At 41.1% G+C, this 26,258-nt stretch overlaps 1 long non-coding RNA gene across 1 annotated transcript in view; it reads right to left on the reverse strand.

Annotated features, from left to right (window-relative positions):
• LOC138971449 (uncharacterized) overlaps positions 1-25,184 on the reverse strand; it is a 56,119-nt gene extending 30,935 nt beyond the window's left edge. Inside the window, exons 1-3 of the long non-coding RNA XR_011457256.1 lie at positions 24,507-25,184; positions 18,714-18,769; positions 16,957-17,064 (exon numbers count right to left, since the gene is read on the reverse strand). This is a non-coding gene — a long non-coding RNA (uncharacterized lncRNA). The remainder of the gene's footprint in view (positions 1-16,956; positions 17,065-18,713; positions 18,770-24,506) is intronic.
• Positions 25,185-26,258: the final 1,074 nt, after the last annotated feature.

Raw genomic sequence — 26,258 nt, forward strand, 5'->3', positions numbered from 1 at the left:
ATAGACAAATTGAACGAAATGACATAGGAATTAATGCCTTAATTTGGGTGCGTAATTTGTCGCAATAATTTGTTGCCGAAGGATTTTAATAGATATGCGCGGAGCGGAATGTATATGGCCTTTCTGATTCCTTATTGAAAACATTTAATAGATCCCTTGACTTTGGAGATGACAAGAAAATATCCGGCGCATTTACGTGATTTGTAAATCGCGGGGCGATTGTTTTACATTTTTACAAATCACGGATTTACACGCTCGCATATTTTGTGTTCTATGCTATTCCTTCTGATGCAGGTGTCGATCGTATGTGCGGTCAAAAACGGGAGTTTTTTGCGTTAATTACGAGGGGCATTATGCGAAAAAGCGCTGTATGTCAGCAAGGACTTGTTAGTTTGCTTTGAAACTTTCCGACTATTTTGACTACATACTACATGTACTACGGGTAGTAGCATAGACAAATTGAACAAAATGACATGGGAATTAATGCCTTAATTCGGGTGCGTAATTTGTCGCAATACTTTGTTGGTGAAGTTTGTTTAATTCAACTGGTAAAAGTAGCACAAATGGTAAACATTATTTAGTGTGTGTTATTCATGTGTTATTTTTGTAAAAGAGTAATTCATTCAGTGTTCACAACAGGTGTTTTAAAAATGTGTTTAAAAGTGGAATGTTTACAGTATATACAACAACTTATTCGGAACGATAACCTCGATAAGATCAAACGAATTATCTATTGTTTGCTTGTCATGTGGGTAATCCTTACACGTAACAAACAACAAACAAACCACAAGGTAGTCCACATCGTATGGCCCAGAGATGTAATAAAAGCTCGGAAAAAATCAGACACTCAGCGAGCTACTTCTGTTCTCCGACAGGGCCTATTTCTCCCACATGAAAGTTAGCTGCAACAGAGTCGCGCTACCCCAAAGTCAAGGAATATATTAGATTTTTCTCTCTCATTACTTTATTGTCCCATCCCAAGGTAGTCCACATCTTATGGCCCAGAGAGGTAATAAAATCTCGGGAAAAAAATCAGACAGTCAGCGAGCTACTTCTGTTCCCTGACATATGGCCCATCATGGCCTATTGCCTATTTTCGCGGATAGGTGTGATATTGTGAGAGACGGACTGAATGACACTTGACTTAAAGTGTGAAGCGACTAGAACACCAAAAGCGTTTCTGCTTCAAGACAGGCCTTCGCACTTAGGCTGTGTCTGTGACGAGCTGGAAACAAAAGTTAAATCAAAGCGTGAAATGTGTTCGATGTATTTTTGATTTCTTCAACATTAATTTTGTTTAAATTGCAGTTTCGGTATAAGCGTGGTCCCTCTTATATACTGATAATGGTAATAGTAATCATAAACAAGTCGCGTAAGGCGAAAATACAATATTTAGTCAAGTAGCTGTCGAACTCACAGAATGAAACTAAACGCAATGCCATTTTTCAGCAAGACCGTATACTCGTAGCATCGTCAGTCCACCGCTCATGGCAAAGGCAGTGAAATTGACAAGAAGAGCGGGGTAGTAGTTGCGCTAAGAAGGATAGCACGCTTTTCTGTACCTCTCTTTGTTTTAACTTTGTGAGCGTGTTTTTAATCCAAACATATCATATCAGGAACCGACATGGAAAAAGATGAATGTATTTTTAAATTGATTTGGACAATTTAATTTTGATAATAATTTTTATATATTTATTTTTCAGAGCTTGTTTTTAATCCGAATATAACATATTTATATGTTTTTGGAATCAGCAAATGATGGAGAATAAGATAAACGTAAATTTGGATCGTTTTATAATTTTTTTTTTTTTTTACAATTTTCCGATTTTTAATGACCAAAGTCATTAATTAATTTTTAAGCCACCAAGCTGAAATGCAATACATAAGTCCGGGCTTTGTCGAAGATTACTTGACCAAAATTTAAACCAATTTGGTTGAAAAATGAGGGCGTGACAGTGCCGCCTCAACTTTCACAAAAAGCCGGATATGACGTCATCAAAGACATTTATAAAAAAAATGAAAAAAATGTTCCGGGATTTCATACCCAGGAACTCTCATGTCAAATTTCATAAAGATCGGTCCAGTAGTTTAGTCTGAATCGCTCTACACACACACACACACACGCACACACGCACATACACCACGACCCTCGTTTCGATTCCCCTTCGATGTTAAAATATTTAGTCAAAACTTGACTAAATATAATTAGTCAAAATTTGACTAAAAAGATAAAACAATAATAAAGTTTTTTTTATGTATTGCAAATCCTGACATGGTTCTGGGCGTTTCACAAAATTAATGTGTTAACAAAATTACAAAGCAATGTACATAATAAACATTTTAAAACAAAACCATTTTCTCCCTATAAAAATCACCAACAACTAGTACTGTGGCATCAGCATTAACAGGGAAAACAAATCTGAAAATTATTAAAAGCACAATCACCTACAAGATGCACATTATAATACATTATTTATCCAGAATCTATCATAATATTGATTGTTTGTTATTATGTGTTTGCGGCTGCCAGTTTCGGTCAAACTAACGTTCACAACCTGTCTTTCACAACCTTTAAACTCATGTTTGTTTTGAATTTATTTTTTTTAATGACATTGTACTATCTCTACATCACCAATAAATAAAATTCATACACTACCATCTCGTTATACCGACTGCTAAACGTACCAGGCGGGCGGGACGGCTCTGAGTTAGCCGAATGCAATCACGTTGTCTTCTGCGCTTGAGCGCACCCCATACACACCTCTTGACATACTCTTGAAAGCGATAAGACACCACCCGAGTAGCCAACGGCGGCTTTCTTTAATTGCGATAACAACTCGTTTCAAACTGTCGTTAAAGACAGGTCCAACTACACTTACTTGTAAGATGTTACATTATGGAGGTCAAAATGGCCAATTTTCTGTAGTTTTCGGGGGAGAAATCTATCCTGTTACTGTATTAAAAAAGAAGCTTAAATTTGTCAGCACATTATTTTATTTTAGTACCAGTTCAGTGCCTCATATGGCTTTTTGACCAATCAGGACGGATTCTAGGTGACCCTCTAAATGTTATAACGTTCAAGCAGGGACCCTTTTTGTTTATCAAGCAAAACATTGACAAGACAAAGTACAAATTTAATTTAACAATACCAGCGTGATTTATTCTAAAGAATGACACTTCAAATGCTGCGAGATAATACTCTCTTTATCTAAAAAAAAAAAGTACAGAAAAGCTAGTTTTGTCGGTGGGTGCTTCACGGAATAGCAAAGCACCGCCCATCCTCTGAGTGTGCAATGCCGACCCGCTCACTTGGAATCTAAATGATCAAAGTTCGAAAAAATCTAGTGAAATTGCGTCACTCGCTTTACGTCAAATGTATCTTTACAGCATTTCCCATCCCTCTGGAGTCGGTTCTAAATCTCTCTCTCTCTCTCTCTCTCTCTCTCTCTCTCTCTCTCTCTCTCTCTCCTCTCTCTCTCTCTCTCCCCCTCTCTCTCTCTCCCTCTCTCTCCCCCTCTCTCTTTTTCTCTCTCTCCCCTCTCTCTCACTATTCTCTTTCTTTCTCTCTTTCTATCATCATCATCATCATCATCATCATCATCATCATCATCATCATCATCATCATCATCATCATCATCATCATCATCATCATCATCATCATTTTTCTTTTCTTTTCTTGCTCCTCTTACAGTATCACGGTAAATGTTCCCAAATAGATCCTAGTTACCTCAGAGGACGTTAATCCCCAAAGTCAGCCAGTCAGTCAATCATTAAAGGCAAAAGCGAGGTAACGCACAACTGGGTCCGACCAGTAAAGCCGTCGCTGCCTGTGTGACAACCACCATACAAATCTACCACAGCGGGAAACTTTCAAGTTAAGTATTTTCAACCATCATATGCCCGCATTCAACTTTACAATCAAAGGATGTCTGTTGAGATAATCGAATGGATCAAAACTTTGAAACCTGCGCGCATATTCTAAGCCGACTAACACATAATTGTTAAGGACATCATAAAATGGTTCTCGGTGAAAACTTGACCGAGGGCCATTTTACGACGTCCTTGACTCGAGTGTGTGACGTATACTCTTATGCTCTGCTTCTTGGGCAAGGTAAAGAACACCGAAAATATTTCAATGCCGTTCTCGAGCTACGCTGACTTTTACAAAGGGTACAGCTGACACGGCTTACGTAATCTGGTTTCCTGGTCATTTGTGTGAAAAATCTGTCCGACAAAGAAGAAGAAGAAGAAGTGCGCGCAGAGAGAGAGAGAGAGAGAGAGAGAGAGAGAGAGAGAGAGAGAGAGAGAGAGACAGACAGACAGACAGACAGACAGACAGACAGACAGACAGACAGACAGACAGACAGACAGACAGACAGACTTTCCGCACTCGTTAAAATGTCAGTCGATACTGGAATGAATGTTGAAACATTGTAAACCTAAAAAAAAAAAAAAATAATAATAATATTAAAATTAAACATTCATACGAGTTACTATCTGTGACAAGAACGCATAAGAAGTATAGCAACTAAATATTAATCCGCTTACCCATTGCTCCTCTTCGCACCTCGGCCTGTGAGTCGTCCTTTTCCTGAGTACTTGCACACAAGTTTTGCGTATTCATACTTCAGTTCGTCTGGAAAGGGCTGTTTTGAATTCTTGTTCGCAAGTTGAACAGCACGACTGTATTTGACCACGTACACCAAATCGTTCTTTCTGGAAAAGTCTGCCAGCCGTTCGGTAAGATCATTCCAACTTCTGAATGTTTTCCCCAACTGTCATTTGTGCCATTTCTCAGCGATTGATCAACGGTGTGGTTATTATGGATGTAGTAAGTGTCGAATTGTGAGAATGCACAGTTCTGTCCGCCAAGTGGTTTTAAACACTGCGCGTATTTGCACCAAGTAATAACGTGTCACATCAAAATAGTTCTTTACCTGTCAGATAGTTTAGCGCCAAAAACATGAACCAATGATAGCCCATGGATTAGTAAGTCATATGATGTTGGGGCGGTGCCAATGAACTAATGTCAACACAGTAAGTATCAACCAATGTTTGGCTCCGCCCCCACATCACGTGGACTGGGTGGCCGAGTGGTAACGCACTTGCGCGCGGAAGCGAGAGGTTGCGAGTTCGACCCTGGGTCAGGGCGTTAGCAATTTTCTCCCCCCTTTCCTAACCTAGGTGGTGGGTTCAAGTGCTAGTCTTTCGGATGAGACGAAAAACCGAGGTCCCTTCGTGTACACTACATTGGGGTGTGCACGTTAAAGATCCCACGATTGACAAAAGGGTCTTTCCTGGCAAAATTGTATAGGCATAGATAAAACAATGTCCACCAAAATACCCGTGTGACTTGGAATAATAGGCCGTGTAAAGTAGGATATGCGCCGAAATGGCTGCGATCTGCTGGTCGATGTGAATGCATGATGTATTGTGTAAAAAATTCCATCTCACACGGCATAAATAGATCCCTGCGCCTTGAGTCCGAGTCTGGAGATACGCGCGCGATAGAAGACTTCATATATATAATCACGTAACCCATAAACCCATTAATTAGATCATACTATTACCGCTTCAGTTCTGAGACATCCTGCTTGCTGGCGCGCGCGCAGAGAAAAAAATTCCCTCTTTATCTTCACTTCTGATGCTCATCCTATTGTTGGCACTCGGGTTTGTTTGTTTGCTTAACGCCCAGCCGACCACGAAGGGCCATATCAGGGCGGTGCTGCTTTTGACATATAACGTGCGCCACACACAAGACAGAAGTCGCAGCACAGGCTTCATGTCTCACCCAGTCACATTATTCTGACACCTGACCAACCAGTCCTAGCACTAACCCCATAATGCCAGACGCCAGGCGGAGCAGCCACTAGATTGCCAATTTTAAAGTCTTAGGTATGACCCGGCCGGGGTTCGAACCCACGACCTCCCGATCACGGGGCGGACGCCTTACCACGAGGATTGGGACTCGGGTAACAGGGAGCGAAGGGCAGTGCCCCACCTAGTGATCGAGTGCCACAACCCAGACTTTTCCCTTAATATATATATAGGTTTTAAACTCCTGCTTCCGGATTATACAAAACACATTTAAAACATGTATTAAACAATGGCGACTGCACGTGAGAGGGAACAATAAAGAGACCAAAAAGCAATGTACTCACGTTAAAATGACGAACACGGAACGAATAACAGCGACGTTTCGACCTAAGGGTCTTCTTCAGGCACAAAAACACAAAAATACACACACAAAAAAGAAGAAGAAAGACGATAGAACAAATGAAGAGAAGAATAACTGACAAAACAACTGCACTGCACAAACCAACAAATGACACTTCGAATTAACCTAAAATAAATCTCATAACAAAATAATTGTAATCATTTTTTTTTTTTACAGGAATGTATATGTTTCTGTGTTTGTTTTTGTTTTAATACAAAAAAACCCGTGAACAAATAATCAGAACTCTTTCAAAATACTCTGAATAAAATATATTAAATGCAATAACTTTTGTTTTTTTTTAATTCAAATAAATGTTTTAGTTTGACTGCATTTGAATAGAAACTGAATTCTGATGAAAGCAGTTACTGTAAAGTCATTTGAAGTCACATGATAAAAATCACATGGTTTAGTTGAGCAGACCACAAAGTGCAGAGCTAAAATATGTGTATGAATCTGTGTGAAAATCCAGTCCGTTTGTCCACAGGGATGCTAGGAAGCAGTCAAATGGGGTCGCTCAATCTGCTCAAATCCAGTCAAATGGGGTCGCACGGGCCGACAAATGGGGACGTCCCCGTTTGTCGGAAGCGTCCCCATTTGACTGCTCTCCAGTGACAATCGTCCCCATTTGTCGGTAAAACCACCTACACACACACACACACACACACACACACACACACACACACACACACACACACACACACACACACACACACACACACAAGAACAAAATAAGTACGTCAAAAGTATACCTAATTTAAGGCTGGAGCACACTTTGGAAAGTACGTTGGAGTAGCCTCCCTTCTACGTTGGAGTAGCCTCCCTTCCCGGATTTAGAACGCGTTTCGTGTCGTAACAGATTATCCACTTACTGGCCATATCCGTATGCAAAATAATGAAATAAACATTAGGAAATGGCAGACGTTTACAAATATCGACATTCTCTATCAGTGCAATAAAAAACAATCGTTAGAACTTGCATTTACGACATGTCGTGGGTGAGAACGTGTCAGTAAACAAGCACTTTTTGCCTTGCTGAAGAACCCTACGAGTCAAGCTAAAACAGACGACAAGTAATGGAAAGCAGTCTGCGGATAAACATAACAAACTACTGATGAAAAAGTGTGTTCATCCCTGCTCTGGATAAAAGACATCGGACTGATGACAACGTGGCAGCGTTCACGCGAAAAGATTTTTTTCAGATTATCGCTTCTACATTTTATTGCACGTACTTGGGGCAGATCTGAATTTCTGAAAGATGACAAATCGGTCTTGTGAGTTGAGAACCACATGTTCTTTGCCGACAGAAATCACGATGGGACAAGATGTAGATTGTGTTGAAGAGATGTTTGCAGATTATCGCATCTACAAGTTTTATTGCTCAGATCAATGCACGTAGTTGGGGTCAGATCTGAATTTCGCAATGGAAGACGACAAATCCGTCTTGTGAGTTAAAGAACCACACGTTCTTTGGCGGCAGAAATCACTATGGGACAAGATGAGGATTGTGTTGAGGGGCTAATACTGACTGACTTTAGATGAAGAGTTCCTAGACTGCCTGGTTTTTGTAGAGAGGCATCATGATGATATCCTGGGTTATTTTTACGTTCTTGGTGACAACGCGCCAGAATCGCACGAAGATCGAACTCTCGAAGAAAACAAGTTTATCGCTGAACATCGGAAATGTGAAATGCTCTTCCTGTCTGACCAGTCTCCCCGTTAAATCCACAGGCTACATTATTTATCAGGTAACTTACCAAACCGGAGTGTGTGTGTGTGTGTGTGTGTGTGTGTGTACACCGGATTACCACCATCAACGCACCCTTTTGGACTTTTCTACTATGCCTGCTGTGACATTCACGAGGATTATTGTGATTCTTGGACAATCGTGTGCCTATGCTGGACTTGCAGGAAGACAAACGGTGCCGGAACGGTATACGTGCTGCCAAGTGTGCACGTCCAGAGCGCAGTGTGAACCGAGAGTGAGTGTGTCATTGTGTGGAAGTTTTGCTTGATTGATTTATTCATGATTTAATTTGCTTTTTGGTTCAATAGTAAAATCTGTGTACGTTATACTTTGTATTTTGTGGTGTGATTCGCCCGAGTGCGAGACCCCCATCCCCGAACGCCTCTGTGGGTGGAATTGTATATATATATATATACTTGTGTAACGTGAGTGTGTAGATGAGAATGTGAAAGTTGCTTTGGACCCAGATACACACAGCAGACACCAACGCAACAGCTAAGTTTCAGCCTGACAAAGAAATTCGAGTGACACAGCTAATGGCTGTACTTGTTATTTCTCTATTAAAACAAATGTTTCAAGATCTTTAGGCCAAAACAAATAAATTGTCTGTTTCTATTAACATGGCTAAAAAAATAGGGTAGGTAGGTAGGTGTTTTTGTTGTTGTTGTTGCCAGGATAGAATTCTTGAAAATAAATGACACAAAGAGACAAGACTCGCTATAGATAGATTTATAAAAAATTTAAAAAAATGTGACAAAGGATATAAAATGATTGTTTTACCTGGTCTGGAATCTTCAGTAGTAATTGCATAAAAAAAAGTCTGATAATTATATCAATTATCATGTTAACTTTTTCTTAAAATGGGTGCGTTAAATCCTAGTCTGTTTTTTTTAATGGACTAAGCAATCCTTGGACTGACAGAAAAGATGTATTTTAAAAATGTCCAGTTGCTTTTACTTATTTTTCTAATTGGAAGAGAATACAAATTATGCACTCTTTTCTGTTCAAATGGGTAGAGGGCGGGGGTAGTAAAAGGATCACAGTTCAAGATTTTGCGCGACAAGAGGTGTGTTTCTTTTATAAAGAGCAAAAACTCAACTTGGTATCTAACACTATTTCTGAACACTGTAACCACTTTAGCCCTTTTTTCTTTCTTTCTGTCTTTCAAACTTCTAATTCATCTTCAAAAATGATTAAAAAAAAAGGGTTTTTTTCTTCTGAAATCTACAGTTAAATCACTATTTTGGATATTCTATTTTGCTTCCCTATTTATCTTCTTAAGTTTTTGATCATCTGATTACCTTGCTTTTCTATTTGGAAGATAATATGCACTCTTTTCTGAAAAATGGGTAGGGGGTGGGGGTAGTAAAAGCATCACAGTATACAATTTTGTGCGACAAGAGGTGTGTTTCTTTTAACTTTGATGAAGAGGGATAACTCAACTTGGTATCTAACACTAGTTCTGAACACTGTAACCACTTTAGCACTTTTAATTTATTTGTTCTGTCTTCCAAGCTTTAAATTCAGCTTATAAAATGAGTAAAACAGTGTGTGTTTTCTGAATTCACCAGTTAAATCACTCTGTTGGATGTTGTTTTTTGCTTCCCTCTTTCTGTTCTGAAGTTTTTGATCATCTGACTACCTTGCTTTTCTATTTGGAAGATAATATGCACTCTTTTCTGAAAAATGGGTAGGGGGTGGGGGTAGTAAAAGCATCACAGTTCAAGATTTTGCGCGACAAGAGGTGTGTTTCTTTCAACTGTGATGAAGAGGAATAACTCAACTTGGTATCTAACACTATTTCTGAACACTGTAACTACTGAAGCACTTTTAATTTTTTGTTCTGTCTTCCAAGCTTTAAATTCAGCGTATAAAATGAGTAAAAAATTGGTTTTTTTTCTGAATTCACCAGTTAAATCACTCTGTTGGATGTTATTTTTTGCTTCCCTATTTCTGTTCTGAAGTTTTTGATCATCTGACTACCTTGCTTTTCTATTTGGAAGATAATATGCACTCTTTTCTGAAAAATGGGTAGGGGGTGGGGGTAGTAAAAGCATCACATTTCAAGATTTTGCGCGACAAGAGGTGTGTTTCTTTTAACTGTGATGAAGAGGGATAACTCAACTTATTACCAAACACTATTTCTGAACACTGTAACCACTTTAGCACTTTCATTTTTTTTCTCTCTGTCTTCCAAGCTTTAAAATTTAGCTAATAAAATGAGTAAAAAAGTGGTTTTTTTTCAGAATTCACCAGTTAAATCACTATGTTGGATGTTCTATTTTGCTTCCCTATTTCTGTTCTGAAGTTTTTGATCATCTGACTACCCTGCTTTTCTATTTGGTAGATAATATGCACTCTTTTCTGAAAAAATGGGTAGGGGGTGGGGGAAATAAAAGTATCACAGTTCAAGATTTTGGCCGACAAGAGGTGTATTTCTTTTAACAGTGGTAAAGAGGGATAACTCAACTTGGTATCTAACACTATTTCTGAACACTGTAATCACTTTAACACTTTTAATTTATGTTTGTTTGTGTTCCAAGTTTTAAATTAAGCTTCAAAAATGGGTAAAAAAATAGTTTTCTCATAATTCACAAGTTAAATCATTATGTTGGATGTTCTATTTTGCTTCCCTCTTTCTCTTCTTAAGTTTTTGATCATCTGACTACCCTGCTTTTCTATTTGGAAGATAATATGCACTCTTTTCTGAAAAATGGTAAGGGGGTGGGGGTAGTAAAAGCAACACAGTTCAAAATTTTGCGCGTTAAGAGGTGTTTTTTTTTTTAAATTGGTAAAGAGGGATAACTCAACTTGGTATCTAACACTATTTCTGAACACTGTAATCACTTTAACACTTTTGATTTATGTTTGTCTGTGTTCCAAGTTTCAAATTAAGCTTCAAAAATGGGTTAAAAAAATGGTTTTTTAATAATTCACAAGTTAAATCATTATGTTGGATGCTCTATTTTGCTTCCCTCTTTCTCTTCTTTAAGTTTTTGATCATCTGACTACCCTGCTTTTCTATTTGAAAGATAATATGCACTCTTTTCTGAAAAATGGGTAGGGGTGGGGGTAGTAAAAGCATCACAGTTCAAGATTTTGCGCGACAAGAGGTGTGTTTCTTTTAACTGTGATGAAGAGGGATAACTCAACTTGGTATCTAACACTATTTCTGAACACTGTAATCACTTTAACACTTTTAATTTATGTTTGTCTGTGTTCCAAGTTTCAAATTAAGCTTCAAAAATGGGTTAAAAAAATGGTTTTTTTAATAATTCACAAGTTAAATCATTATGTTGGATGCTCTATTTTGCTTCCCTCTTTCTCTTCTTTAAGTTTTTGATCATCTGACTACCCTGCTTTTCTATTTGAAAGATAATATGCACTCTTTTCTGAAAAATGGGTAGGGGGTGGGGGTAGTAAAAGCATCACAGTTCAAGATTTTGCGCGACAAGAGGTGTGTTTCTTTTAACTGTGATGAAGAGGGATAACTCAACTTGGTACCAAACACTATTTCTGAACACTGTAACCACTTTGGCACTTTCATTTTTTTTCTCTCTGTCTTCCAAGCTTTAAAATTCAGCTAATAAAATGAGTAAAAAAGTGGGTTTTTTCAGAATTCACCAGTTAAATCACTATGTTGGATGTTCTATTTTGCTTCCCTATTTCTGTTCTTCAGTTTTTGATCATCTGACTACCCTGCTTTTCTATTTGGTAGATAATATGCACTCTTTTCTGAAAAAATGGGTAGGGGGTGGGGGAAGTAAAAGTATCACAGTTCAAGATTTTGGCCGACAAGAGGTGTATTTCTTTTAACAGTGGTAAAGAGGGATAACTCAACTTGGTATCTAACACTATTTCTGAACACTGTAATCACTTTAACACTTTTGATTTATGTTTGTCTGTGTTCCAAGTTTCAAATTAAGCTTCAAAAATGGGTAAAAAAAATGTTTTTTTAATAATTCACAAGTTAAATCATTATGTTGGATGTTCTATTTTGCTTCCCTCTTTCTCTTCTTTAAGTTTTTGATCATCTGACTACCCTGCTTTTCTATTTGAAAGATAATATGCACTCTTTTCTGAAAAATGGGTAGGGGGTGGGGGTAGTAAAAGCATCACAGTTCAAGATTTTGCGCGACAAGAGGTGTGTTTTTTTTAACTGTGATGAAGAGGGATAACTCAACTTGGTATCAAACACTATTTCTGAACACTGTAACCACTTTAGCACTTTTAATTTTTTTTTTTCTGTCTTCAGTTCCAAGCTTTAAATTAAGCTAATAAAATGAGTAAAAAAGTGGGGTTTTTTTAGAATTCACCAGTTAAATCACTATGTTGGATGTTCTATTTTGCTTCCCTATTTCTGTTCTTCAGTTTTTGATCATCTGACTACCCTGCTTTTCTATTTGGTAGATAATAATTATGCACTCTTTTCTGAAAAAATGGGTAGGGGGTGGGGGAAGTAAAAGTATCACAATTCAAGATTTTGCGCGACAAGAGGTGTATTTCTTTTAACAGTGGTAAAGAGGGATAACTCAACTTGGTATCTAACACTATTTCTGAACACTGTAATCACTTTAACACTTTTAATATATGTTTGTCTGTGTTCCAAGTTTCAAATTAAGCTTCACAAATGGGTAAAAAAAATAGTTTTCTCATAATTCACAAGTTAAATCATTATGTTGGATGTTCTATTTTGCTTCCCTCTTTCTCTTCTTAAGTTTTTGATCATCTGACTACCCTGCTTTTCTATTTGGAAGATAATATGCACTCTTTTCTGACAAATGGGAAGGGGGTGGGGGTAGTAAAAGCATCACAGTTCAAAATTTTGCGCGTTAAGAGGTGTATTTTTTTTTAAATTGGTAAAGAGGGATAACTCAACTTGGTATCTAACACTATTTCTGAACACTGTAATCACTTTAACACTTTTAATCAATGTTTGTTGGTGTTCCATGCTTCAAATTGAGCTTCAAAATGGATACAAAAGGATTTTTTTCCGAATTCACAAGTAAAATCACTACGTTTAATGTTCTATTTTGCTTCCCTATTTCTCTTCTTCAGTTTGTGATCATCTGATTGTTATTTTGTTTACATTTTCACAATACAATATTGCAACTTATTCAGTAGTGTTTGCGTGAAAAAATCTGATACCTATGCTTAAACTTCAGTCGTTATCTTAAAATTTTGCGCGTTAAGCCCTTTATATTTTGTATTTTCCTGATAAAGCAAACATTGAACTAACAGAAAAAGTAACTTTTAAAACTACCTAATCACTTTGAAATTGGGCCTCCAAAGTGTTCTCCAGCCTTAATCCCAGCGAAGCTGGAGGTATCCCGTGAACGCTATACTGTAATCGATTTGAGAAATGTGCACACCGAATAATACATGATAAAGAAGGATTCGTTGTGCCCGGCTACGTGCTACAGTTGGAGATGGAAGTTCACCAAAAATGGGGACCATACTAACAAAAATACGGTGGGTAAAATAGGCGCCCCCATTTTTTCAGCAAACGCCACCCCAGGCCGCTTTGGACGGGTAGAAATTCCGTAGTTTCCAAGTCTATGGATAAAGCTCGCGTAAGAAGAATACGTCACGGTCGAAAGCCTTTGACGTCAATTCATGCATCATGACGTCATGCCTCCCTGTAGTCTTTCTCTCTCGCGCAGTGCCAGTGTGTGTGTTTGTGTTCATTTTGTGCATGTGTTAGTGTTACTGTGTGTGTGTGTGTGTGTGTGTGTGTGTGTATTTGTGTGTGTGTGTGTGTGTGTGTGTGTGTGTGTGTGTGTGTGCGCACGCGTGCATGAGTCTGTACTCGTATGTGTGTGGTGTGTGTGTATTTGTGTGTGTGTGTGTGTGTATGTGTGCGTGCGCACGCGTGCATGAGTCTGTACTCGTGTGTGTGTAAGTGGGCATAAGTGTATGTGTGTGCGTGTATGTGTGTTTGTTTGTAAAGGTGTGCATGTCCGTCTGTCCATATGTGCGTATGGGTGTGTGTTTTGTGTGTATGAAGTTTTTTGTTAGAGTGAGTGAGTGCGTGTGAGTGAGTGTGTGTGTGTGTGTGTGTGTGTGTGTGTGTGTGTGTGTGTGACTTGGTGTGTGTGTGTGTGTGTGAGTGTGTGTGTGTGTGAGTGTGTGTGTGTGTTTGAGAGAGAGAGTGTGTGTGTGTGTCTCTCTATGTGTGTGTGTGTGTGAATGTGTGTGTGCATGAGTTTGTGTGTATGTTTGTGTGTATGTATGAGTGTGTATATGTGTTTGTTTGTAAAGGTGTGTGTGTCCGACTGTCTATGTGCGTATTTGTTTGTTTGTTTGCTTAACGCCCAGCCGACCACGAAGGGCCATATCAGGGCGGTGCTGCTTTGACATATAACGTGCGCCACACACAAGACAGAAGTCGCAGCACAGGCTTCATGTCTCACCCAGTCACATTATTCTGACACCGGACCAACCAGTCCTAGCACTAACCCCATAATGCCAGACGCCAGGCGGAGCAGCCACTAGATTGCCAATTTTAAAGTCTTAGGTATGACCCGGCCGGGGTTCGAACCCACGACCTCCCGATCACGGGGCGGACGCCTTACCACTAGGCCAACCGTGCCGGTCTATGTGCGTATAAGTGTGTGTTATGTGTGTATGAGATTTGTGTCAGTCAATGTGTGTGTGTGTGTGTGTGTGTGTGTGTGTGTGTGTGTGTGTGTGTGTGTGTGTGCGTGTGTGTGCGTGTGCGTGTGCGTGCGTATGTACAGTGTGTGTGTGTGTGTGGGTGTTTGCTTGTTTGTTTGCTTAACGCCCAGCCGACCACGAAGGGCCATATCAGGGCGGTGCTGCTTTGACATATAACGTGCGCCACACACAAGACAGAAGTCGCAGCACAGGCTTCATGTCTCACCCAGTCACATTATTCTGACACCGGACCAACCGGAGTGTGTGTGTGTGTGTGTGTGAATGTGTGTGTGCATGAGTTTGTGTGTATGTTTGTGTGTGTATGAGTGTGTATATGTGTTTGTTTGTAAAGGTGTGTGTGTCCGTCTGTCTATGTGCGTATTTGTTTGTTTGTTTCCATAATTATCAGGGCGGTGCTGCTTTGAGATATAACGTGCGCCACACAAAAGGCAGAAGTCGCAGCACAGGCTTCATGTCTCACCCAGTCATTATTCTGACACCGGACCAACCAGTCCTAGCATGCACTAACCCCATAATGCCAGCCGCCAGGCGGAGCACCCACTAGATTGCCAATTTTAAAGTTTTAGGTATGACCCGGCCTGGGTTCAAACCCACGACCTCCCGATCACAGGGCGGACGCCTTACCACTAGGCCAACCGTGTATGTGCGTATGAGTGTGTGTATTGTGTGTATGAGATTTGTGTGAGTCAATGTGTGTGTGTGTGTGTGTGTGTGTGTCTGTGGGTGTGTGCGTGCGGACATGCGTATGTACATGTGCGTGTGTGTGTGTGTGTGTTTGTGTGGGTGTGTGTCTGTTTGTATAAGAGATAAAGAGAGAGAGAAAGAGAGAGAGAGAGAGAGTGTGGGTGGGTTGGTTTGTGTTTGTGCGTGTGCGTAAGTGCATGTGTGTGTGTATGTGTGTTTGTTTGTAAAGGTGTGTATGTCCGTCTGTCTATATGTGCGTATGGGGGTGTGTTTTGTGTGTACAGTGAAGTGTGTGTGAGTGAGTGCGTGTGAGTGAGTGTGTATGTGTGTACGTGTGTAACTTGGGTGTGTGTGTGTGTGTGTGTGTGTGTGTGTGTGTGTGTGTTTGTGTGTGTGTGTTTGAGAGAGAGAGAGAGAGAGAGAGAGAGAGAGAGAGAGAGAGAGAGAGAGAGAGAGAGAGAGAGAGAGAGAGAGAGAGGTTTGTCTTTCGCTGGGGTATGCAGTGCCTTGGCGTTGCACATCTACTTAATTTATATTTAATATTATCCTTACTTTCCTCTGGCTAATTATTTCTTCATAAAGACTACTTAAAAATGAATCAAATGTTTCCCCCTTGTCAGGCCTCTACACACCTGCAGGTCATTTTTTGTCCACCTGTGCCGTAATACCTTATTCGTGCATCTCGTGCTGACATAATACATATCACACGAACACCGACACTTTCCAAGGGTTTGCACACCTGAACTGGTAAAGATGTTGTCCGAGGTGAACAGGATTATTGTGAATGTGCAGAAGAAGCTGAAAAGAGGGGCCTGTATATCACTGAAATAACGTTGCAAAAAGAGATTGCCACGCAGTTGGAATTTCAAGAACCACATCATTTAAAGCAGTGACCGATAACAACACAAGAAATGGATTGCCGTCGAACAAGGAGCAAAAACAATAACAAACAAGCAAACACACACACACACACACACACACACACACACACACACACACACACACACACACACACACACACACACACACACACACACACACACACACACACACACACACACACACACACACACACACACTCTATTTCTCTCTCTCTTTCTCTCTCTGTCTCTCACGCTGGAACAAAATAGATAGAACATTGTATCTATGACGTAGGAATGCTTCCAGCTTTTAAGACAACCCCTTTAACAACAATTGTTCGATGCGGGAACCCCCGACACAGCCCAACCTGGATGACACAAACGTTACGCCATCAAATGCACGAGTTTGACCTCCATTTTGCTAAACTGGTCTAGGGGCCCAGACAAAGGCTCACATTTTATCATCTGGTACAGGAAAGTATGAAGATCTTATTAATACCAATGTGCCTTTAGTCTACAAACGTAAAATCCTATTAGGTATACTTTATGGGAGCATATTTTATTCTTCTTCATTTATATAAATGTTTGTAGCTGGCGAGATAAAAGCGAAAAACCGTGTCTCAGGCTGATCGCAAACGAGCAATACTCTTGTGTTTGACGGTCGGTTGGTTGAATCGTTCGTTTGTTTGTTAAGAGAATGAAACAAACAAAAATCCATATCAAAGGATCTGTGGATTTAGTTTTAGATTTAAACCTTGTCTTTGGTTACTGACCTTCTGTTGTGTTATGCGACCATTTCGGACCGCCATCTTGACGACATCCTTGCTGGTAGCCACACGTCTCGTGCTTGAAGTTACACGATCCTGCGTTGGCTGGTTGTGCTGTGGACATTAGCAAACACACACACACACACACACACACACACACATACACACACGGTTTGAAACTACCAGAGCTTCTTTGTTGAAATCTTAATGGTAGCTATACGTTATCATACTTACTGAGAGCGGGTACGAATAGGATTATCCTTACACTGTAAACGTCCATGTATTAACTTCTAGCTGTGTATAATTGTCAGAATGTGTCTACCAAGCCGCTGATAACAGGATCTGATTACCTTACAAACCTCCCTCCTTTCATCGAGTTTGTTTGTTTGTTTGTTTGTTTGCTTAACGCCCAGCCGACCACGAAGGGCCATATCAGGGCGGTGCTGCTGTGACATATAACGTGCGCCACAAACAAGACAGAAGTCGCAGCACAGGCTTCATGTCTCACCCAGTCACATTATTCTGACACCGGACCAACCAGTCCAAGCACTAACCCCATAATGCCAGACGCCAGGCGGAGCAGCCTTTCATCGAGTGGACGAAGTTAAAGGGTACTACTGATTCTTCCAACAGCAAGTCGCATGTTCACTTCCTTCCTTGTTCCAATATTAAGCTGACATCAATATGGCGGCATTGTGTTAATCCTGTTACTTACCGTTAAAGTAGAGGTTACATGCCGAGTCTCAGTGATTATCAAAAATAATGGTCGAAGTTAGCGGATCATGAAAAATGCGAGCTTTAGCGAGCTTTTTCATGACCGCGAACTGAGACCATTATTTTTGATAATCACTGAGACGAGGTGTGTAACCTCTTTATTCCTCCTTTCTTCAGTTATTCAAAGAAAAGAGGAGTTTTTTTGCGAAAGTTTGATCGAATCCTATTCACTCAACCAGTCAACCTGCGCAGGCGATCGATTAATGCGCGGTTGTATAGTTCCGTGCAAATCATTCCATTCTGTTAACACTTCTTGTCAGTTTTCCTATTTTGGACTAAAATCAAGTACACAGATATGCTGTTATTCTGCTGTGGCGGCAAAGGCAGATATTGTGTGTTCTGTATATGTTTTGGTATCGGTTAGGATAATGTTCTTTCGTCAAATGGGACTAGCAGACGAACTTTTGCACCCGTGTTCCAACGTTAAAAACTGTATGAAGTTAAGTTTTCTGTGGAAAATAGTGTATGAAACCGCTTTATGTTGTTTAAATTGATGAGATGTGTGCATTTGGTTGCGTGTGATCTGTTTATTAAATGAAATATTGTTGAAAACTGACCGTCGGATTGCAGTCTGTTGTCGAAGAAACTGAGTGAAAAGAAGGGGAACTACTCTTGTCGCTAGACAAAGTATGAGTTACTTGCCTTGGGAAATTGCTTGTGATGAACGTCTGATCTAGATTCAGAAAACAACCGAACTCATGGATTTTATATGGAGATTCATGTGTTCAGGCCTGTAGTTGTTAATTTAAATGTGGTATGTTTGTATTGTTTGCTCCAGAGATGTATACTTCGTACATTAGAGCGTTCGGAACTTTTCAGTCGCAAAAAGTAGTACCGAAACAGAACAGCTTCTCAACCCATTGCACTATCGAGGATTCAGGCTGTTGCTGGGTCGTTATTTGTTTGGTTGCTGGGTCATTATCGAAAAATAACTACCCCTACAAGTTTACAGAGGTAAAGAAGCAGAGGGGGGAATAATGTAAACTTACCGGTTTCCTGGTTGGTGCTGTGTGGATCTGTTGTTGTAACCTGTGAGCAGTCGGCACTGAAACACATACACACTCACGGGTAATACATCACGAACACACAGACATACATGCACGCACGCTTGCATTCTCTCTCTCTCTCTGTGTCTCTGTCTCTCTCTCCCTCTCTCTTTCCCTCTCTCTCTCTCTCTCTTTCTCTCTCTCTCTCTCTCTCTTTCTCTCTCTCTCTCTCTCTCTCTCTCTCTCTCTCTCTCTCTCTCTCTCTCTCTCTCTCTCTGTGTCTCTCTTTGATTTTTGATTTTTGTACTTGTATGTTTATCCTTTGTAATTGCTTTACGTTTGTATTATGTATATGTATCTAAGATTAGCGTAGTCCCTCTCTGCCTCTGGGCGAGGGGTGCTTGAAAAGAAGCTCGTTTATATTGCTTTTGCCACAACCCTCGTAAAATAACATTTGATTTGATCTCTCTTTCCCTCTCACAGACACACACGCACAGAAACACACACACACACACACACACACACACACACACACACACACACACACACACACCGCGCGCGCGTGCACCCAAGCGCTCAATTGCATTCAATTATTGTACTTGTGATGTATCATCATTGATGAGTTATTTACACCCCCGGTATAGGGGTGTGTATAGGATTCGGTCGATGTGTTTGTTTGTTTGTTTGTCTGTTTGTGTTCGCATATAGATCTCAAGAATGAACGGACCGATCGTCACCAAACTTGGTGAACAGGTTCTATACATTCCTGAGACGGTCCTTACAAAATTGGGACCAGTCAAACACACGGTTAGGGAGTTATTGGTGGATTAAGATTCTACAAGGACTTATAGAGGGACATATTAATGGTCGAAGGGAAATAACCTTCTCAGTTGGTGGCAGTGAGAATGGTAAGGACGGGGGTGTTTTTCCTACCTCGGAGGAATTTCTTGTTATAGCTATGATATATGAATGTGGCAGACGTAAACGCGTAAGTCATACGCAACGAAACGAAAAAAACGCGTCACGGACCAATATTTTTGCGTACTACGAAAACACGTACAGACACAAACAAAACACGCACTCCTTACCTAAATACGGCGAGTTTTCCTGTCGAACTCCGCGCACGCCTGTCGAATAACACCCCTGCTGTCTCAGTCCAACCTTGGGCCTTGCGAGTTTGTTTCCCGCTCTAATACGACTTGTTCTCTTTGTCTGCGCGCGTATAGTATGTTGGTTATGTTTGGTCATCGTATGTTTGCTTATGTTTGGTCGTTATCTTTGCCTGTGCGTGTATTGTATGTTTGGTCGTTTTCTTTGCCTGTGCATGTATAGTTTGTTGGTTATGTTTGGTCGGTTTCTTTGCCTGTGCGTGTATAGTATGCTTGGTCGATGTATGTATTGTAAAGCGCTAAGAGTAGACATTTTTCTAGAATAGCGCTATAGAAGTTTGCATTATCCCAGCGAAGCTGGAGGTATCCCGTGAACGCTATACTGTAATCGATTTGAGAAATGTGCATACCGAATAATACATGATAAAGAAGGATTCTTTGTGCCCGAAAATGGGCCACAGTTGGAGATGGAAGTTCACCAAAAATTGGGACCATACTAACAAAAATACGGTGGGTAAAATTGGCGCCCCCATTTTTTGAGCAAACGCCACCCAAGGCCGCTTTGGACGGGTAGAAATTCCGTAGTTTCCAAGTCTATGGATAAAGCTCGCGTAAGAAGAATACGTCACGGTCGAAAGTCTTTGACGTCAATTAATGCATCATGACGTCATGCCTCCCTGTAGTCTTTCTCTCTCGCGCGGTGTGTGTGTTTGTGTTCATTTTGTGCACATGTGTTAGTGTTACTGTTTGTGTGTGTGTGTGTGTGTGTGTGTGTGTGTGTGTGTGTGTGTGTGTGTGTGTGTGTATTTGTGTGTGTGTGTGCGCACGCGTGCATGAGTCTACTCGTGTGTGTGTGAGTGTGTGTGTGTGACGGACTTTAGTTTTGACGCGCAGATTTCATGTGTGTCGTCACTTCTCGAGCCCTATAGTCAGTTTCAGGATCGGGTGATTATTACACACCGGTGACACTGTGACGGTTCCCCTACGCTTTGTGTTCGGTGCCCTGACCCTTTGTGTTCGGTTCCCACTCGGTTCCCACACGCCAAAATTCGCGGACAAAACATCCATTTATGGTAGTATTACGCAATGTTGCTCTCTGAGAATGGTCTTGTTAGATCTGTGAGTGTTTACACTACATGCCTAGGTGCTGTTGGATTGAAGGTTTTTGATATTTTAGCCGTTATTAGGTAGAATGCCTTCCACTTTACTGCAAAACTGCATAATTCGTAGCATCGGCAAGAAATATCCTACCAAAAAATGCCTGCTTGGAACTGTCGTTGGTCCAGCAAAAAGTTCAACATGTCTGTAGCAGACAGCCCAAGTTTCAAGATTGTAGGGCCATCCAAACAGCCGTAATAATAAAAACAACAAAAGTAGTCAGTGAAATTGGCTGTGTTCGGTCCCCCCACACTTTTGTGACGTAGGCGTGACGGTTCCCATAATTCATTGTGTCGGTCCCCACTTTCTGTGTCGGACCCCACTTTCGACCTAATTTCTCTGTGACGGACCCCACAACCAGCCTATTTTGTGTCGGTCCCCACACCTTCTTGGATTTATGACTTGCCGGTTACTTGTATCATTGTATTCATTGAATCTAATTGTCTCGGAGTTATTTTTCAGCAAAAACCGGCAAGGCAGCACCTTTTGTGATACCAAGTAAGTCAGATGACATCAGTATGTGTGTGTGTGTGTGTGTGTGAGAGAGAGAGAGAGAGAGAGAGAGAGAGAGAGAGAGAGAGAGAGAGAGAGAGAGAGAGAGAGAGAGAGAGAGAGAGAGAGAGAGAGAGAGAGACTAACTTTATTAGTTTATGCCACAAATAATATATAACATTATTTATCTCTGGGACGGTTCCCAGTATACCAGCAAATTATGTGTTGATCCACCCACACCTTCTTGAACTGGCCTTCCCAATATCTACTCTTAGTCTTACGGCCTTGGAGATATGCAATTTGGCACATTTTTAAAATAAAAGATCCACCTGTCGTATGTGAGATTCAGTTTTCAGAGCAAAATGCTGCCCAGGGACTTCTAGTGGTGATTGAAAAAAAAAAAAGAGTACTTGCCTGTGTCAAGTATGTGTCTTTATCCACGCTTGTTGTAAGAGGCAACTTTTCCCAGCTCCTTGTGTTCATGACTGCTTTCTCTTAAAATTAATTACTTTATGACAGTCAGAATACAATGGAACAAGGCTACATAAACCCTGACAGCCTACGACAACGGCCCGACTAAGGCTCAACACCGCGCCAATAAATTCAGCATTGGGCCAATGTTGGGCCATGATTGCTCCGTTTTCGTAGGCTATCAGGGTCAAAGATACATATTGGTAAACTAGTAAAATACATGTTCAGCATCATCAGCAATACCACAACAGGATTAAAACAAGAAATTCCTCCGATAGGAACTACACCCCCGTCAAAGGGAAATAACCTTCTCAGTTGGTGGCAGTGAGAATGGTTATTTCCCTTTGACCAACGGGGGTGTCCGTCTATACCAGGCCTTGTATAATTTTAATCCACCAATAACTCCCTAACCGTGTGTTTGACTGGTCCCAATTTTTGTAAGGACCGTCTCAGGAATGTATAGAACCTGTTCACCAAGTTTGGTGACGATCGGTCCGTTCATTCTTGAGATCTACTTGCGAACACAAACACATCGAGTGAAACCTATACACACCCCTATACCGGGGGTGTAAAAATCCTATTAGCTGTATGTCAGCGGCACAATGCAACCAGAACCAGCGTTTATGTGGACTGATCGGGTGCTGGTCACTACCGCGAGCGTCACTACCGCGAGTACCACAACCGCGTCTCACACTAAAGTTGTGTTTCCGTACCCGCGACAGCGTTTTTCCAGCGGTGCGACGAAAATCAAGCACATAGAAAATGACCAGGAGTGTTTCCACACGCGCGACGCGTTAGCGGCGCGACAAGCGGCAAGCGACGCGATTTTTTTGAAAGGGTCCTGGAGCGATTTTTTCGCGTTGTCGCGCGGCAACGCGGGAGTTTACAGATTTTACCGCATGTTTAAAACGCAAGTACGGAAACACGTCACGCGTTTGCGCGCGTTTTCTTTTGTCGCTGCCGCTGTCGCGGGTACGGAAACAGAACTTACCGCGAGTACGACACTACCGCGAGTACGACACTACCGCGAGTATAACACTACCGCGTGTCACACTACCGCGAGTATAACATTACCGCGTGTCATTTTATGACTTCCATGGCTGAAGGCAAAGGTTGAAATGTTTCCTTGAAATATAAAACAAAAAGGCCTGGTCTGTTTTCTGAACACTAATTCAATGTTTGTCATGCTAACCAAGAACTCAAAACGATCAGAACACACTATCAGAATACATATAGAATGGGTTGCTTCCAATCAAAGCCGTTAGAATACAAACTCACAAGAAGTAAGTTTGCATGCGTTCTCTCTACGGTTATGGTACTCGCGGTTGTGGTACGCGCAGTAGTGTGACACGCGGCAGTGTTATACTCGCGGTAGTGTCGTACTCGCGGTAGTGTGACACGCGGTAGTGTTACACGCGGTAGTGTCGTACTCGCCGTAGTGTGACACGCGGTAGTGACGCTCGCGGTAGTGTCGCATAACCGGAGTGATCTGGAAAGGTGTCAATCTCTCTCTCTCTCTCTCTCTCTCTCTCTCTCTCTCTCTCTCTCTCTCTCTCTGTCTCTCTCTCAGGCTCTCTGTCTCTCTCTGTCTCTCTCTCTCTCACACATACACACACATACACACACACACACACACACACACACACACACACACACACACATACTGATGTCATCTGACTTACTTGGTATCACAAAAGGTGCTGCCTTGCCGGTTTTTGCTGAAAAATAACTCCGAGACAATTAGATTCAATGAATACAATGATACAAGTAACCGGCAAGTCATAAATCCAAGAAGGTGTGGGGACCGACACAAAATAGGCTGGTTGTGGGGTCCGTCACAGAGAAATTAGGTCGAAAGTGGGGTCCGACACAGAAAGTGGGGACCGACACAATGAATTATGGGAACCGTCACGCCTACGTCACAAAAGTGTGGGGGGACCGAACACAGCCAATTTCACTGACTACTTTTGTTGTTTTTATTATTACGGCTGTTTGGATGGCCCTACAATCTTGAAACTTGGGCTGTCTGCTACAGACATGTTGAACTTTTTGCTGGACCAACGACAGTTCCAAGCAGGCATTTTTTGGTAGGATATTTCTTGCCGATGCTACGAATTATGCAGTTTTGCAGTAAAGTGGAAGGCATTCTACCTAATAACGGCTAAAATATCAAAAACCTTCAATCCAACAGCACCTAGGCATGTAGTGTAAACACTCACAGATCTAACAAGACCATTCTCAGAGAGCAACATTGCGTAATACTACCATAAATGGATGTTTTGTCCGCGAATTTTGGCGTGTGGGAACCGAGTGGGAACCGAACACAAAGGGTCAGGGCACCGAACACAAAGCGTAGGGGAACCGTCACAGTGTCACCGGTGTGTATTAAGTCAGAGCAAAAGCGCTGCGTGAAGACAAGAAAAAGTTACAATATTTTTGCGTATGGCTTACGCGGCGTGGCGAAAAAAACGCGTCAGCGACTTTTAAAATGCGTCAAATACGCAAAAATCGTGCGTAAACGCGATCCCTGTAAGCGTATCAACAAGAAATACCGTGTTAACTGTACCTGTTAGAACGTGGTGGGCAGTCCGCCTCGGCAAATACTTGTGTTCCCATTACAAGCGTTAACATCACAACTAAACATTCATGAATAGTCCCGCTTGATATTCCGCATCCAGCACGTAATAACATCTTTATTATATCACGCAATGTTTATTTTGTATCACACAAAATCACCGCACGAAATCAGTGTTATTGTTGATGATTTCAAAACAAGCACAGATTTACTCGACAAGCCAACTGCTAGAGGAGGAAGTAAAATCGAGTTTATAGGCGGGTACAAGGAGTAGTAGAATAAACGTCAGCTTTATTTCTACTTATGTCTGCGGGAAGCCACTCTCACAGTCACTTCATTTTTACACCTCCTTGAATGAATGTCGATGGTAACTACACATAGTATGCTCCTTTATTCGTTTTAAACGAAACTGTTGAAACTTTCTTGAAAAGAAGTCGTAGACAGAGAACACAAGTAGCTTTCCACTCCTCTGGGATCGTTAAAACAATGCAATACAGGAGGTTGATATGCTATTCCTCGAATTTTATTAAACAATACCGAACAAGGAAATACATCCTTGACGTGACTCAGTATGGGCCTGTCGGTTTTAACCACGACACACGTACTCATTTCACAGGCAGCGATCAGCTTGCAAGTGTACAGTGAACTTATTTCCTTACACTTTTTGACTGGATTCCATAAATAACTGCCATCGTAAACTCTGAGCATAAACGCAAGGATAGGAAAAGGACACATTCCAACATTGTGCGTCCGGGTTTGTGTGTGTTCCTTTCATTCAGTTGAAGGTGGAGTGCGCGCCTGTCGATTGTACACGCTTAAAGAATACAATTCTATGCGCACACAGACACAAAGGTACTTTTGGATTTGGTTAACTTATTTTCCTTAAGGAAAGTCCTGAAGGAAATAGCTTAATGCAGCCTTTTTATTTCGCCGAAGAAGCGTTTAGGACTGTGAATCATGCCGTCCAAAACGTCATTTTTGACAGTAGGTGTGGTCAAGGATCTTTGCTGCCATGCCCAAATATTTCTCTCATTCAATACACGTATATTTTTGAGCAGAAGAAGGGAAGATCTCAAAACACATATGTTTCTGACCGAAACAAATCAGCTTAACATCTGGATTATACAACTGAAAAAAATATCCCTAATTGTTTTTCTCAGTGTAACCATGGGTATCTACAGGCGTACCGTTTTCTTCTTGATTGTCATACATCTATTCAACTTGTTATCTTCACACTCTTGGAACTCTTAATTCTTTAAAAAAAACCAAAAAAACATCTATCTCCGAAAACGAGAAAAGTAAAAGAGTCGTCGAGCTAAACTTTGTTCGCATTTCAGGGGGTTCCATGGTGGCGTCAGTTGCAGTTTTGCGTTTTCGAGTCAAACCGCATAATTATGTTAACTACGTTTAAACATTGGTACGTGCATAGCCGAGAAGTAGGAGACGTAATTCGCTTTCTCTCAAGAGAAAGTTAGTAATTATCATTGCAGATGAAAGCCAACCAGCAAAGACAAAGGGAACCATTTCCGGGAACTTATAGCAATCTTTTGAGGTACAAATGAAAGTATGGACATCATTTCTACAGTGGCAGAAGACGTAACAGACAGGCAGTACATAAAGAGATCGACAAAAACCTACTCGATTGGTTTTCGTGTGTGTGTGTGTGTGTGTGTGTGGGGGGGTGTATGTGTGTTGTAGGAAGCGGGTGGATGTCGGTGAAGAAGGGGATGCTTCGCTGGCTGC

The sequence above is a fragment of the Littorina saxatilis genome, linkage group LG7 (genome assembly GCF_037325665.1).
Source record: "Littorina saxatilis isolate snail1 linkage group LG7, US_GU_Lsax_2.0, whole genome shotgun sequence".
In the NCBI taxonomy this organism is placed as follows: domain Eukaryota; kingdom Metazoa; phylum Mollusca; class Gastropoda; order Littorinimorpha; family Littorinidae; genus Littorina; species Littorina saxatilis.